The sequence below is a fragment of the Danio aesculapii genome, chromosome 14 (assembly GCF_903798145.1).
Source record: "Danio aesculapii chromosome 14, fDanAes4.1, whole genome shotgun sequence".
Classification (NCBI taxonomy): Eukaryota; Metazoa; Chordata; class Actinopteri; order Cypriniformes; family Danionidae; genus Danio; species Danio aesculapii.
The window spans coordinates 10,460,991-10,475,604 of record NC_079448.1 but is presented as its reverse complement, the minus strand read 5'-3'; positions in this window follow the sequence as shown (position 1 = coordinate 10,475,604).

Below are 14,614 nucleotides of genomic sequence, written 5' to 3'. Positions count from 1 at the left end.
CACCGGTAAAACTCCTGATCATAGATATATGTGTATATCTCTGCCTCTGAATGGCCACAGTCCTCCACTGCAGCTTGGTCCCGCATTCATTTCAAAGCAGTGCTACTCTGTACTAAAATGGCGGCTCTATTGACGCATTCCTTTCAATAAACAACAACAGGGCAGGCGACATCTAATGTAAATATCTATGCTGTCCACGTATGTCAGATTGAATAAATGTTCTTTTTTCTATCCTGCTGGTATATCTATTCTATTTTTTCAACGATGTTATACATTTCTTATATTGTAATAAAACAGACATTTAATAAATATAGCAACATAAACAGTAGTTTAAAATCACATATTACAGCATTAAATGGCAGTTTTACACATTCATATAGAAACAAATTTGCATTTTGCCTTCTAAACAGGGAAAGAATAGGTCAAGAAGTCAGTACAGAATAATTGAGAATATTCCAGAGGAGAGTGGCAGTGAAGAGTATGTGCCAGAAAATAGCAGTGCCAAAAGAAAACCAGATACATCTGCGTCCAGTGTCAGGTTGCCCTGTGTCCTGACTGCTTTGAGGGCTTTCACACGAAATAAGAATCATTTCTTGCGTGCTGTAAAGAAACCAGTTTCAACTAAAAATACAATAACTGAGATGATTTAACATGAAGATAAGGATCAAATAATAAGTCGTTACAATCAGCAGTGAATGTTTTCCCATGAGTTACCCATACTGCAAACATTTCTGCATATATATATATATAATAACTACTGTTATTATTGTTCCTACAATATGTGTTTTATTGTTATTATATTGTACTATTATTGTATTTAATAAATGAGCTGATGTGAATAGAATAACAGGCCATTAAAAAAACACAATAATCCATATTGTCAGCTTTGTTTTTGTGTGTCATGGACAGGTAAGTAATCTTTAAATAAAACAAAATTTTGTTTTCAATTTTAGTGTCATACTATTATCAAAATAATAATAAAAAATAATTAAAAATCCAGATAATGTTCTTAATAATTGTTGCATGAAAGGGTTAAAAGATCATTTTGAATATTTCCACAAATATATGTGCAACAAGGTTTTGTGGTTCAAGGTCACACATATAGTCAAAACAATAATATTATGAACGTTTCATTTAACTGCCCTCTACTTTTCATATGTTTTATTATGCCTTCAGTGCCACATATTGATATTAATGTTAATAAAATGTTTCTTGGGCACCCCATTAGAAAGATATCTGAAAGAAATACCCAAATTTGCTGGTCAAGAAACATTTTATTGTTTATTATTATTATAATATGGATAATATCTTATTAATAATATCTTTACGGCTAGACACATTTTTCTGAATCCTTCAATATTTGTTTAAAATAAAAATATTTGGTAACATATTAAATGTATTTATTGACACTTTAAAGCGTCCTTCATTCAGCTTCATTTCAAATCTTGTCTGAAATTGATTTCAAAGGAGAAATGTCTAGAAGTGGCCAGTGTGAAAAACTGGACTTGAGTGTCGTATCTGGAAAAGCAAACATAGTCTAGTGTTGTAGGTCAGTGTAAAAAGTGAACGCTCTGCCTGTTAGCCAAAGAAAATGACAACTACTGTTATATCATCATAAGAGATATTATCTTCATTGTGCCTTGCTTGTTGATATCCCGATAATCTGCATGTATTCATTTATAAAATAAGATATCATTTGAATATAAGATGTACATTGTTTACTGAGAAGTTGTCTGTCAAATACTTTCATTGTAATGAATACAGAAACAGCAGAGGTTGTTGTGATGCTTCTTTTATTGATTTTTATTTTTGAACAGTTTATACCAAGGATATCTGAAATCCACAGCAAAAATGACGTCTTTTTGATTGCTTTTTAAAATTATTTTCTGTATTTGCTACTCTATCAATGGAAAGATGTTTCTGGATGGAGGCTGTAGTTACAGCAACTACCAGCAGAGGCTTACCAGTCCATTTTCAATCTTTGGATGGTTAACACTAACCTATGAAGCAGGCTCCCTCTTGTGGTCATCTGACAAGGACAAATATCTTACAAGGTTTATTCTACATAAAAGAGACTTACTTAGACTTTTAAATGACTCCGGTGTTTGTATAAATGTTATATTTACACTCACACACAGACTCCTCATGAACACACTGTTCACATTTAGAGAGTGGGCATCTTAGCATCTACCTTCCCAGACACATTTTACAGCATGCACACAAACAGATTGTTTACAGAAAACAAGCAATTTTGCTGGTGAGCTTGCGCAGCAGGAGCTGGATGAGATTTTAAAAGCCCTTGGTGTGGGAAGACGAGGCGAACGAGCGAAAGAGCGAGTAACGATATGTCCCAGCGTGAGACAGCTCCAGGAATGGCTTTTGTAAGGCCCTGGCTGTGGGGATAAATGCCGGTTGCAGAGTGAAGGGGGTATTTAGAGGGACGAGGACAAACACATGGTGGTGGTTTACAGAGGAGCTTTTCCGCAGGGCTTCCAAATTCTACCTCTGCACTTCAGCCCCACCTAACACGACTTCTACACCCGCGGCATTGATGTCTGAAACCGGAAGCCATTTCGTTTTGTAACCTGAGCGTGACTGAAATTGATTTCGCAGCGGAAATGTCTTACTTTAGAAGTGGGCTGTGAGAAAACCTGCAGTTGGTTTTGTGTTGTGCCCTGATGCTGTGTTTGGAGAAACAGGAACACTGCTTTAGGTATTTGTTGTGTACAGTCGAGATTAAACACCCATTTGCAGTCTTTCTCACAGGAGTAAAAGAGCAGTTTATTAAAGCAAATTTCATCAATTACATATATCTGAATCATGAAATATAATAGAAAGAGTGGGGATTGATGCGGTGGAGAGGGCTGCACGACATATTTGAGGACCGGGATGGAGATTATCATTTGTTTGCAGGTATCCGGGAGTCTCTATGCATTTGAGGGTGACTCGCGGAACTTCTGGAAGACTTGGGATGATGACATTCATTCATTTTTCTTTAGTTCAGTCCCTTTATTCATCAGGAGTCACCACAGCGGAACGAACCACCAACTTATCCAGCATATGTTTTACAAAGCAAATGGTCTTCCAGCTGCAACCCAGTACTGGGAAACATCCATAGACACTCATTTACACTCATACACTACAGCCAATTTAGTTTATTCAATTCACCTACAGTACAGTGGAGCACCCAGAGGAAACCCACGCAAACGTAAGGAAAACATGCAAACTTTATGCAGAAATGCCAACTGGCCCAGCTGGACTGGGACCAGAGATGTTCTTGCTGTAAGGTGACAGTGCTAACCATTGAGCCACCATGTCGCCCTCTTAAATGAGATATTAGAAGAAAAAACCTTGAGCAAAATTAGATTTTGATAATTTTTTGATACCTCCTCGTTATTGTCAGGTCCCCTTTATTTCTATAGCATTTTATGCTGAATTTAATATCTGTACAGTTTATTTTAGTTTTGAAAGATGATCCACTGAAGAGCAGCTCGACTGACCCAAACCAAGCAAGCCAAAGGTGATAGTGGCAATAAAATTTTAATTCCACCAATTGACAGAAATTGAGAAAAAACCCGGGAGAAACAAAGCTTATTAGGGAATCTGGCAAAACTGATAAGGAGCAAGAACTGCACTCTATTAGTGTTAATCTGGCACCTGAAGGTCAATTCCCTAAAAGATTAGTCCACCCAAAACTGAAAATTCTGTCATTTCAAACCAGTAACACTCGCTCTGTTCGGCATAAGACTAAACATAAAATTTGAAAAAAAGGAGGAATGAATATAATGATGCCTGAATGCCCCTGGTAGGGTCTTCTAAACAAGACCCTAGATGACAAGCCAGACTAAGTGCCGTTCACAAGCCTGGTTGGCATGTGGGATTCCCAATGCAATGGATGGGTACTTACAGGCCAAATGTGCCACAGCCCACAGTGGTCATGGATGCAAAAACTTGGACCTGGGAAGAAGGGAAGAGTTCAGAGAAACCATGGTTGAGGATTATCAGTCAGAGATTCTGGCAAACCATCCAGCACCTCTGGAAAAGGAAGCAGTTCTTCACCAACACTGTTTTTATTGAAGATGGTGAACTGTTGGCCTTAACAGGGGATGTTATAGGATGGTGGGAAGAATACTTTGAGAATCCTCAATCTCACTGACTGACATAGCAAGCAGAAATAGGGAATTGCAGATGATTGAAGTCACTGAGCTAGTCTGCAAACTCCCCAGTGGCAATCTGAGTACCTTAAGTCTGTGGATGTAGTGGGACAGCCTGGACTAACATGCCTCTGTAACATTGCTTGGTAGCTGGGCACAATGCCTCTGGACTGGACAACATGGGATCGAAGTGTGTTCCAACTTTAAAGAATGGGAATGTGTCATAACAGTGCAATGCACTCTGGGTATTTAGGACAAGGGAGCCTAATTCCCATTGACCTCTGTTGATTTATTTTATCATATACACACTCATCAGCGCTACAAATAATGAAGAAAACCATATCTGGGACTGTTTTCTTGCTGCAGCTTGTTGATACCATGTCAGTTACAGATAAACTCATTCATTTATTTGATTCGTTTACTCTGAACGAGCTCCCTCTGCATCTGTGCTCAGCTTTTTGAGTAACACTTTACCTGGAGACAGGATGTTACAGAATGCATATCATCAGCTTCTCAGACGCACAAAGAATGTTTATAAAGGTATCTACACGTTAGTCCACTTTTTTCAAAAAACATTACAACAGTCAGCTTTTTCTGTTGTGATTTGCATCTGTTTACATTGTGGGGTCCTGCGTTTGTCCACAAACATGGCCAACCGCAACTCGCTGTGACATAGATTTCCGAGCTCTATAGAGGATTACCTTCCTTAGCCTCCCTGAATAGGTATATGGTAGGATACTGGAGAGGAGAATCAGGCTGACAGTAGAACCTCGGTTCAGGAGGTTCAATGCAGTTTTTGTCTGGGACATGGAACACTGGACCAACTCTACTCTTTTACTAGGGTTGCTTGAGGGTTCATGGGAGTTCCATTTGTGGAACTGAAAAAAGTTGTTTGACCATTGTGGCATTATGTGTGGGGTTTTCTGGGAGAATGTGGTCTAAGGTGCTCTGTTACAGGCTGTCTGGCTGTTAGTCAGACTTATTCGTGGTGCATGCTGGACTTCTGCAGGGCTATTATTTTCAATGGATGAAATTTGCAGGCACAGCCTAGGGCTGGATGGGGGTCTGGTATGGAGACCAGAGGAAGAAAAGCAAAGCTCTCAATTTTCCAGTCAGTCAATGTTCCTACTGTCACCTATGGTCACAAGCTTTGGGCCATGACTAAAAGAAGATGATCTTGGATCCAAACAGGCAAAACTAGCCTTCTTCTCAGAATAACAGGATGCAGCTTTATCACTGTAAGGAGTTATTTAGGGGTGAAGGGTTGACCTTTTCCTTTCCAAAAGAACCCAGCGATATATGTGGCAGCGATCTGTTTTGGAAACTTCCAGGACACCTACATGGGGTGGTGTTCCAGGCTTGTCCCATCAGGATCTCCCCAGTGTAGCTGGAGGAAGTGGAAAGAGAAAAATCCAAGTGTATCTGTCTGCAGACTGCAAGACAAGGGCATAAGATGAGGGCGTAACTTGTAGCAAGTTAGAAGCGTAACTTGATGTTGTTGTTGGCAAGATGGCAGAAATACTTACCAGAGAACATGTTCACCTAATATTTTCATGACATTTCTTCAAATTCATCCACAACCAGTCATTTGATAAATCAAAGTCATCAAAGTCATTTGATAAATTATTACATTCATCCATTTAGCAACTCAAACAACGCAACTTTGACTTTTTTTTCTGTTTTTTCATGACAGTTAGCCTACTCGGCGTCGCCCCCCTGTGGTTGCAAATAACAGTACAATGGCGAGTTTGTCAAGGATGAAAGCTACTCGGAGGTTTAGGGTAGGTGTAGACGTTAATAACTCTTATAGTTGGGTTAAGGGTTGGGGTAGGTGTAGACATTAATAACTATGATGGTTGGGTTTATGTTTAAGGAAGGTGTAGACGTTAATAACCGTGACAGTTGGGTTTAGGGTTGTGGTAGGTGTAGACATTAATAACTGTGACAGTTGGGTTTAGGGAAGGTGTAGACGTTAATTACAACGATGGTTGGATTTAGGGTTGTGGTATAGACGTTAATAACTGTGATGGTTGGGCTTGGGTTTGGTGTAGATGTTAATAACTGATGTACAGCGCCATCTAGCCAACAACATAGTTTTAACATGGCTCCATAACTTCAAGTTACGCCTCTAACATACTTCAAGTTACGCCCCTAAGGCACCATCATGTTACATCCCTGTCTTGCAGTCTGCAGACAGACCCTACTCAAAAAACATGAAGTTCCTTGCTGAGACTGCTACCCCCTGCAACCTGACCCTGGACATTGACGGTTGGATTGCAGCTACAAAATCCTAAATAACAGTCATTAATTCATATCTATCACCTATTTGTCAACTAGAAGTTTTAAATAATAATATGACTCTGTGACAATTCACGTAATAAAATGTAATATTGTTATAGGTTGTTTCATTGTTATATTATCTATCTATCTATCTATCTATCTATCTATCTATCTATCTATCTATCTATCTATCTATCTATCTATCTATCTGTCAAAGATAATGGAATATTCCTCATATTTTGATATATTATTAATAGAGATGTATTGAGGTCAGATTATCTCATAATAAACGGTTGAGTATTTTTGCAATCTACTTTCCACTTATTACATTGCAGCTCTAATCAGCAACAGCTGTTTTTGCTTTTAGGACTATTGAAATGGATACAATTTAGACATTTTGGCAGAGAAAAAATGGCAATGCATAATTATGTCTTGGGAGTTTATGATGTAAAAACAGGATGCAAGACATGTTCATGTAACCTCTGAAAATCCATCCATCTGCTCAGAAGCATTACATCAGGAAATATATTCCATAGCTGTTTTTCTCTTACCATTTCGTTGGTGATTTTTGTGTGCTGAACTGAAAGAAACCCAAAACCTTGGTAATGAGGTGGTGTGCTGGTTTGTATCTGGAGGAATGTTCTAGAATGATTCACTTTTTTGTATTTGAAGTTTGGGAAATGAAAGTTTACGCTTTTATACAGCAAGACCACATGTGTACTTCCGAAAGGTCAAGATCCCTGTTCCTGATTTAGCAAAAAAAAAAAAACAACACTTTTATATGGCCAGTGGCTTGAAAAGTCAAAAAAAATTCAATTCAACAGTAACAAATCAAAAAGTTAATCTGACTATGGATCATTTCTTAACCACTTCATTGACGTTGCCATGCTATGGTTTACATTTTTAGCCCTGATTCACTTTTGGCTTGAGCTTAGATGGATAAAACAGGTCAATAACACCAGCCTCTGTGCATGTAATGAGATGACGGGAACCCAATAGTCTTGCCAAATTCACCCTAAATTACATAATGCTTTAATCCAAATCAGTTTTAACCTGTCCAAATGCCTTTTCTGTTATTTGCCTTATTCCCCCATTGGCAGATGCTGTTATCTTTTGCATATTCCACAAACCTTTTTCCTAAAGCATGACATGCACAAATCCCATGTTGTTGTTTTGGTGAAAACTGTTGCTATTATATACTTGATAAACTATTCTATAGCCCTAAGCATAATTTGACCTCTTGAATTTGACATTACAATAATAAAACACCTATTTTTAAAAGTGCCAGGCCCTGTGTTGTGCAATACATGGTCTAGTTCACATTCACTTCATATATAGTCATAAATGTGTGAAGCAACATTCGCTTTTAAATTGCCCCTATTTTGCATTTAAAAAGGTCATATTTTGGTTTTAGGAGTCTCCAACAACATGCTGATATGCATGCAAGGTCAAAAAACGCTTTCGTTCTCTTATAAAATGAACTTATTTTTACCTAATTATCCCAGTGGCTCTCATATAAATCATTCAGTGATTCATTTGTTCCAAAACCCCTCCTTAGCACGAAGCTAATCTGCGCTGATTTGACCAATGACCCAGTCTGTTGCGATTGGTCGACTGGGTTCAGCACGAGACAGAAAAAAATGCCCACCACAGCTACAGTAGCTACAGAGCCCACTGCCAGCACATACTCTACTCTTAAACCTAACCCCAAGTAATAACAACGACACACATTCAGTATTAATCCACACAGTGGCAAAGTTGAACTATTTTGAAAATTGACCGCGCCACATGTGTGGAACAGCTGATGGTGGCCATAGCAAAGGCAAACAGCAGAGGATCGCCAGTTCAGAAAGGCATTTAAATCGGTACAGGAAGAAGCATGCGTCACATTTTTAACGTAGTTTTGGACGCAATATGTGAACAGCCCCATACAGATTTAACCTGAGCGATACAGTACAAGCACTGATCTATAATAGATACGTGATTACAAGGCACGTGGGGCAATTACAACTTATAACACATAATTAAACACATATTTTGCAAACTACACAAAACGAGGCAACAATTTTAATGACACTTACATGTTATGATCCGGAGGAAGAAGAAACTGGTCCATATGAACTGTAAAAGTTACTGACAAAGTACCATAGTCTCAGCTGCTCCTTCAATAGCAAACGGCTGACGAATCCCGCGTTGCAGCGTAGGTTGTTGTATCAAAAATCAGAAAAATGAGATGAACAAACGCAGCTCTAGGTTGGCTATACCGTGGTGTTGTTGTAAAAATGAACTTTAACACTTTATTCCCCAAACCGAATCTCCATCTGTCAGTGATCGCCATCTTCGTGTCATGATCAGTCCCGTGATCACTCCTCTAGTGTGTGGAGGGAAAGTGTGTGCACATTTTACCGGAACTGGAATTAGATATTTGGTGATGTACCATATCGACGTCGATGCAATCAAACAAAAGATCCAAACCCAACTTGATTAATTTATTCGACTCGGAGTCAAATATTTCCTAAAGAGTCAATAGTTTTAAACATGCTGCACTTTTAGATTTAAACCTCAGCTGGATGTTTTCATTCACTTAGAGCTGTGTTACACACTGCATGGAAGGTCATTTTCCAAAACCCTTTATGGGGCTCTTTAAATAATTAAGTGTTTTTTCTGCATGTAACTTCTACATTTAGCACATATTTATATAATTATTGAGGTATAGTGGAAGAAGTTTATCAAAATAAAGAATGTGCTACCAGCTTTTCTATGATTGTGCATGTATTTGTGCAAAAGTCATGTTGCCTATCCTAGTTTTAGGAGCAACAAATAATAACTTGACTTCTAGTTGATCATTTGGTATCAGGAGTGGCTTATATGAAAGGTAAAGGCCTCTAGATTCTTTGGCTCTTGGTAAAGACGGTCACAATTTTTCTCCCTCCAATATCTCTCCTGGCTGGCTCCTCTTGTCTCATTCCATCTCTGAGGCTCTTCTTGCCCTGGTCTCCAAACAAAAAAGGAATTATGGATTTGATCAACTGGTCTTTGAACGCAATTGACACCATCTTCTCGACAAGAAGTCTGGGTTCGGGGGAACCCAACTGTCCTGTGGGGACGTTTGCAGCTGGATGCATGGACAAGTGGGAGAAGTGGCGCGTTGTCTGCCTGGCCGCTCTGTCCCTGGAAGATATTAAAGATTTCTATCTATTCTGAACTTTGATAACTGGGTTTTGATGATTAATAAAAGCAATCAGTGCAGCTCAAAACCCCACCAAGCTGGCCGGCTGGATTGAAACGGTGGTGAGCAGGGTTGTTGGTACTCAGACTGTGGCATTAGACCGCAAATTGAAAAACATTAGGGAGAAAGTAGCAGCTTTGCAATGAGATTTGGTCAGACCTAGACACCAGTGACAGATATTAGATATCTGCGAAATTGGCAGATATTAACCCAAATTAAAAACCTTTTCTTCTCTTTCGGCTTCCCTGTGACTCTCCTGCCAGACGGCCTGTTGGAGACAAACAACTTCCCCCAGAGAACATGATAACGAGACGCTCTGAATTCCTGCTCCCTATTCCAAGGACACCTGTGAGACTCCACAGGCTTACACACACACACACACACACACACACACATACACAGCTACAAAAAGACTATCACTGTCTAACCCCCACGTCCCACACCTGTGTGCGCTTTCAGCCTTCGCTGTTTTTCACTCTGTCAGATAAACAGCACAGTGACAGACATGATGGAAGCAAATCACATATGTTTGTGAGAAATACTACAGTAAGAACTTTCCCAATGATTAGATGATGTGGAGTTAATTCAAGCCTTTCTGCGATGAATCACACACAATGTCGATACAAATTTCACACACACACACACAGTGCGCGTGTTTAACTTTGAACTGTTTTTGCACGCAAACATGACAGGATACACATTAATATCCACTGCTGTATGGATATCCGCTATGTTAATGTACAAAATAAACCTGATATAACATCCACAAACCGGGATTGAATCATCTTCTTTTATAATAGTACTGACATGCAGCTGTGGTGATAAAGACCGTAAAATTGCTGTAATTCATTTTGCAAACGTTTTGAACGTCACTTCATTAAAACGTTTTAAACTTGTAAAACTCACTCTTGATCACGTTTGATGATGATTGATGATCACAGAGAGCTGAACAGATCTTTTAATCCCGGTTGCTTTGCACAAATCCTGTCTTGTTGATAAGATTATATGCTAGGGCTATTCAATTGGCGGCCCGCGGGCCGAACCCTAATCTGACCCACCCCTAACCCTCACAGTGACGTCACTTGCTCCATTTGAGTGCATTGTGTCTGACACTGCATCTCTGAGTGATGCAATCTCAGCTTGCATCATAAAGGCTGCATCCAGATACTATTGTCTCAACGCCGCGTTTCTGTTGCACGGAACGAAACTGCTGCAACTAAACAAAGTTATGCCACCTGTGCGCTAGTTTAAAGTTCCGAGCTGATACACCAAGGCTAATACGCACACACACTGAATTAACTATAGCAGCGGGCCATTCACATATCGCATCTTTTCCACCCGCAAGTTCATTAGAACTTACATATAGGAATATATACCAATATGCGTGCGCAAGCAGAGCGACGTGCTCCCGCCTAACTTCCGAGTAGAAAACATCTCACGCCGTAGTGGTGAGAGTTGTGCGTGGCTTTCAGTGCAATTTAAACAAAAGATATGTTAGACGAATTATTACAAATTATTAAAATGATTATGTATGCATGCATTTAAATACTTACCTAATATAAAGCTTAAATTTACATTAGCCTTGATAACTGTGAAACCATGATTATTCTTCAGACTATATAATCGTACAACCAATATCTATAACCCCTAATTGTTATGCAGTTCAAAATATAACATATGAATGAGTCTGAATGTAGAAGAAGCCTACTTGAGCAATGCGCTGCTTTTGTTGTGCTTTAAAATACGACATTTGAACATTTGTAAAAAACCTTTTAAAGAAGCCTACAATGCACTGATATTTCAAAATACAATATATTAACATTTTAATGTAGAAAAGTACAATGTGGGTGTCTTAAGGGGCAAAAATACAACACATGGGCTCTTATATTGCTGTTGTGTCATCACTTATATTGCAAGTCATATCTCTCCGGACCCTCATTTGAAATGCTTTTCATTGACTGGGCCCATGACAAACTAATTGAATAGCCCTGTTATACGCGTTACTATGGAGACATGTTAATACGTGGCTGTCAATCAATTCGGTGGCTGGGGAACCTGCTCTCCTACGTCACGTTGCAGTGGTAGGGGATTTGGATCCTATTTTAATGTCAGGAAATTTGAAAAAAAGAGACTTGTTGTGTTTCTAACACTCCAACATGACTGTGGACACACCATACCTACAAACAGTTCTGTCCAAACGGAGGATTTTCATCACCTTAAAATAAAATAGGACCTCAACTTGTAGCTTATTTTGCAATACGCTGTAAAAAATTTCTGTCAATGAGCTCTTCCCATATTTTGTGATTCACAAGAGTTTTCTATTTATTTACAGTCGTGAGTTGCATTATGGGATGTTGATCTCTGCTCTGTCGACTTTTGATGTTGAAAATTCAACTCTAGAATTTAACTATGGGACTTCATTGACATTTTAGCTGTTTGAAAAACTAAATTGTATATAGTATAATATATATTTATTGTATATTAAATAATATATGGTGAAATAAGTCTGTAAAATAACAGAAAATGTGCTGACAGTTTATTAGAAGATTTTTGGAGAGTAATATACAACAGCAACCAAGAAAATATGTCACTTTAAACTATTACAAAAGTCACCTTTTCAAACTTTTCAATGTTAAAAGAAAGATCAAGGTCCCATAATGGAACCCAAAAGCATAAATAATGAGGAAAAATAAAAATATGAATCACAAAATACAGAAAACTGCTAATTTACCGTATTAATTAACCGTAGAATAATCTCTCTTTAAAATTGTATCCAAAGTGGCATTGCACTGACTGTAGAACGCTGTTAAACATGTTGACCTAAAGTGTCAGAAAGCCTTCAACCATTGACAGATTGTTTCTTTTAGTAATTGAGAGATGTCTAGACTCCTATGCAACTCTCTCACGACACATGTGCACATTCACACCCCATGAAAAACCATGTGTCCTGAAGCTGCTCTCACACCCAGACTGCTCTTCCCAAACCACATGGCCCTCAGACGGCTGATCGTCCTCTTTCATGCCCCGAGGCCTTCAATTCACACTCCCCCATCCGCAGAGGACGCTGAGTCAACGTTGCGCAAGTGACAAAGTATTTTCGTCTATTCAATTTAAGGACTGTTATGTAACAAAGCACCACTGCTTCTCCCTCGGTCCCTTTGCATCCCCCCTCCCTTTTCCTATCAAGTTGTTTTCAGCGAGCAAGAGACAGTGGAATTTGCTCATTTTAGCACTGGCAGTTAAACACAGAAACCCTATCATTCCCTGCAGATCACTCTCGGCCGCCACAGATAAACATTTAAGCAAAAGATTTTGACTCAAAAACAAACTTTTAACGCCATGCCAGCGGCTATAAGCTTTTAAAGGAGCCGTTGAGGCTTCATAGGCAGAAGGAAAACAAACAGGCGAGATGTAGGCCAAGTCAACATTCCTCTCGACTTCCCACAGATCAGACGAAATTACATCGCTCAGCATTATAGGGTGTGGAGGGCACTGCCAGATTATACAAATCAAAGCGATCGCATGGAGCATTTGAAAAGCATCCTACAGCCGATTTGGACTCTGGATTTCGCCCACTGTTCTCTCTCTCGCCACAAACCCTGAACCCCAAGCGTTTAAATTTGGCGTTCCGCGAGTGGTCGGTGTCTGGAAATTGTTCACATCCTGTTTACGTCGAAGATTTTCTAACCTCGAACCGCATCTGGCTGGTGAGTCCACTAGTCAAATCTGCTTTTTCAGCGAGTGCAGACCACACAGTTATCGTTTGAAGAAAAAAAAGAGGAAACCTTGAGAGTAGGCCGCTGGTTTGGGTCGTATGTATAATGAATAAATATAAATCTACTCTCAGAGATTTGATAAAAATAACTAAAAGGACACAAATGTGTTATTATATAATTAAAATTTATTGTATTTAGCAAATAAACACATCACCAAAACCTATTTACATTTGCAAAGTCAAAAAATATAAACCGATCTACAGTAACAATCATAGAAAATCTACAAAAGGAAGAAAGATTCACTGCTGGTGTGTATTTCGTTGGTCACATTTGCAATACGGTGGTCCCTCGCTATAACGCGGTTCACCTTTCGCAGCTTCACTGATTTTTTTTGTGCAATTTGACATGCTTTTTCATGTGTGTGTTTTGTGTCCTAATTGACTGAGTTTTAACAAGGATGCAAAAAGGGTTGTAACTGTCTGCAGCAGAACCATCGTAAAGGGGGCGTCTGGTGTGCAAGTGGAGTCTGCTTTCGCTTTGTGGATCAGTAACGCTTCCCATTCACTTTGAATGGGTGACGTCAGGTGTTGCCGAACTGCATTGTGGATCCGTCGGCGCCACTTCAGCAGTGTTGCTCACAGCAGAAGTTGGGAAATTCTCAACTTTTCAAGCGCCAACAGAAGCGTCAGCCAATCAGATCGCTTTATGCAAATGCCCCAGCTCAGACAGTAGCCGATTGCAGACTAATATTATTGGCTGATGCTACTATGATGATTGCGTCAGCCCCAACTTCAGACACGCCCCCTTCAGACACGCCGCGTCGACACTGAAGCTCCTTGTGAATGGGTGTTACTGATCTACAAAGCAAAAGCAGACTCCATCCTTAAGGGCTGTTACTGCAGGACGAAGAACATTACGCTGAATGCCAACATTATGCGTAGGGATGTCCCGATCAGGTTTTGTCATTTCATTTTGAGTATCTACCAATACTGAAATCCGATCCGATACTTCTATAATACATAAAAAAAAAGAATAAAACAGAGTGAAGAAAACAGATTCAGGATGGAGTCAATGCATTGTGCTGTAAGGCTTAGTGGAAACATGGGAGCTATGGACAAACTCTGTATCTCTGTGAAATAGTGGGGAGACGGCATTTCAAGTCAAGGTTCTACAGTTGTTTTTGAAGTGTCTTATCAGGTTTGTTGTGTTAAATGTAGCATTTTCCTTTCCCCCTC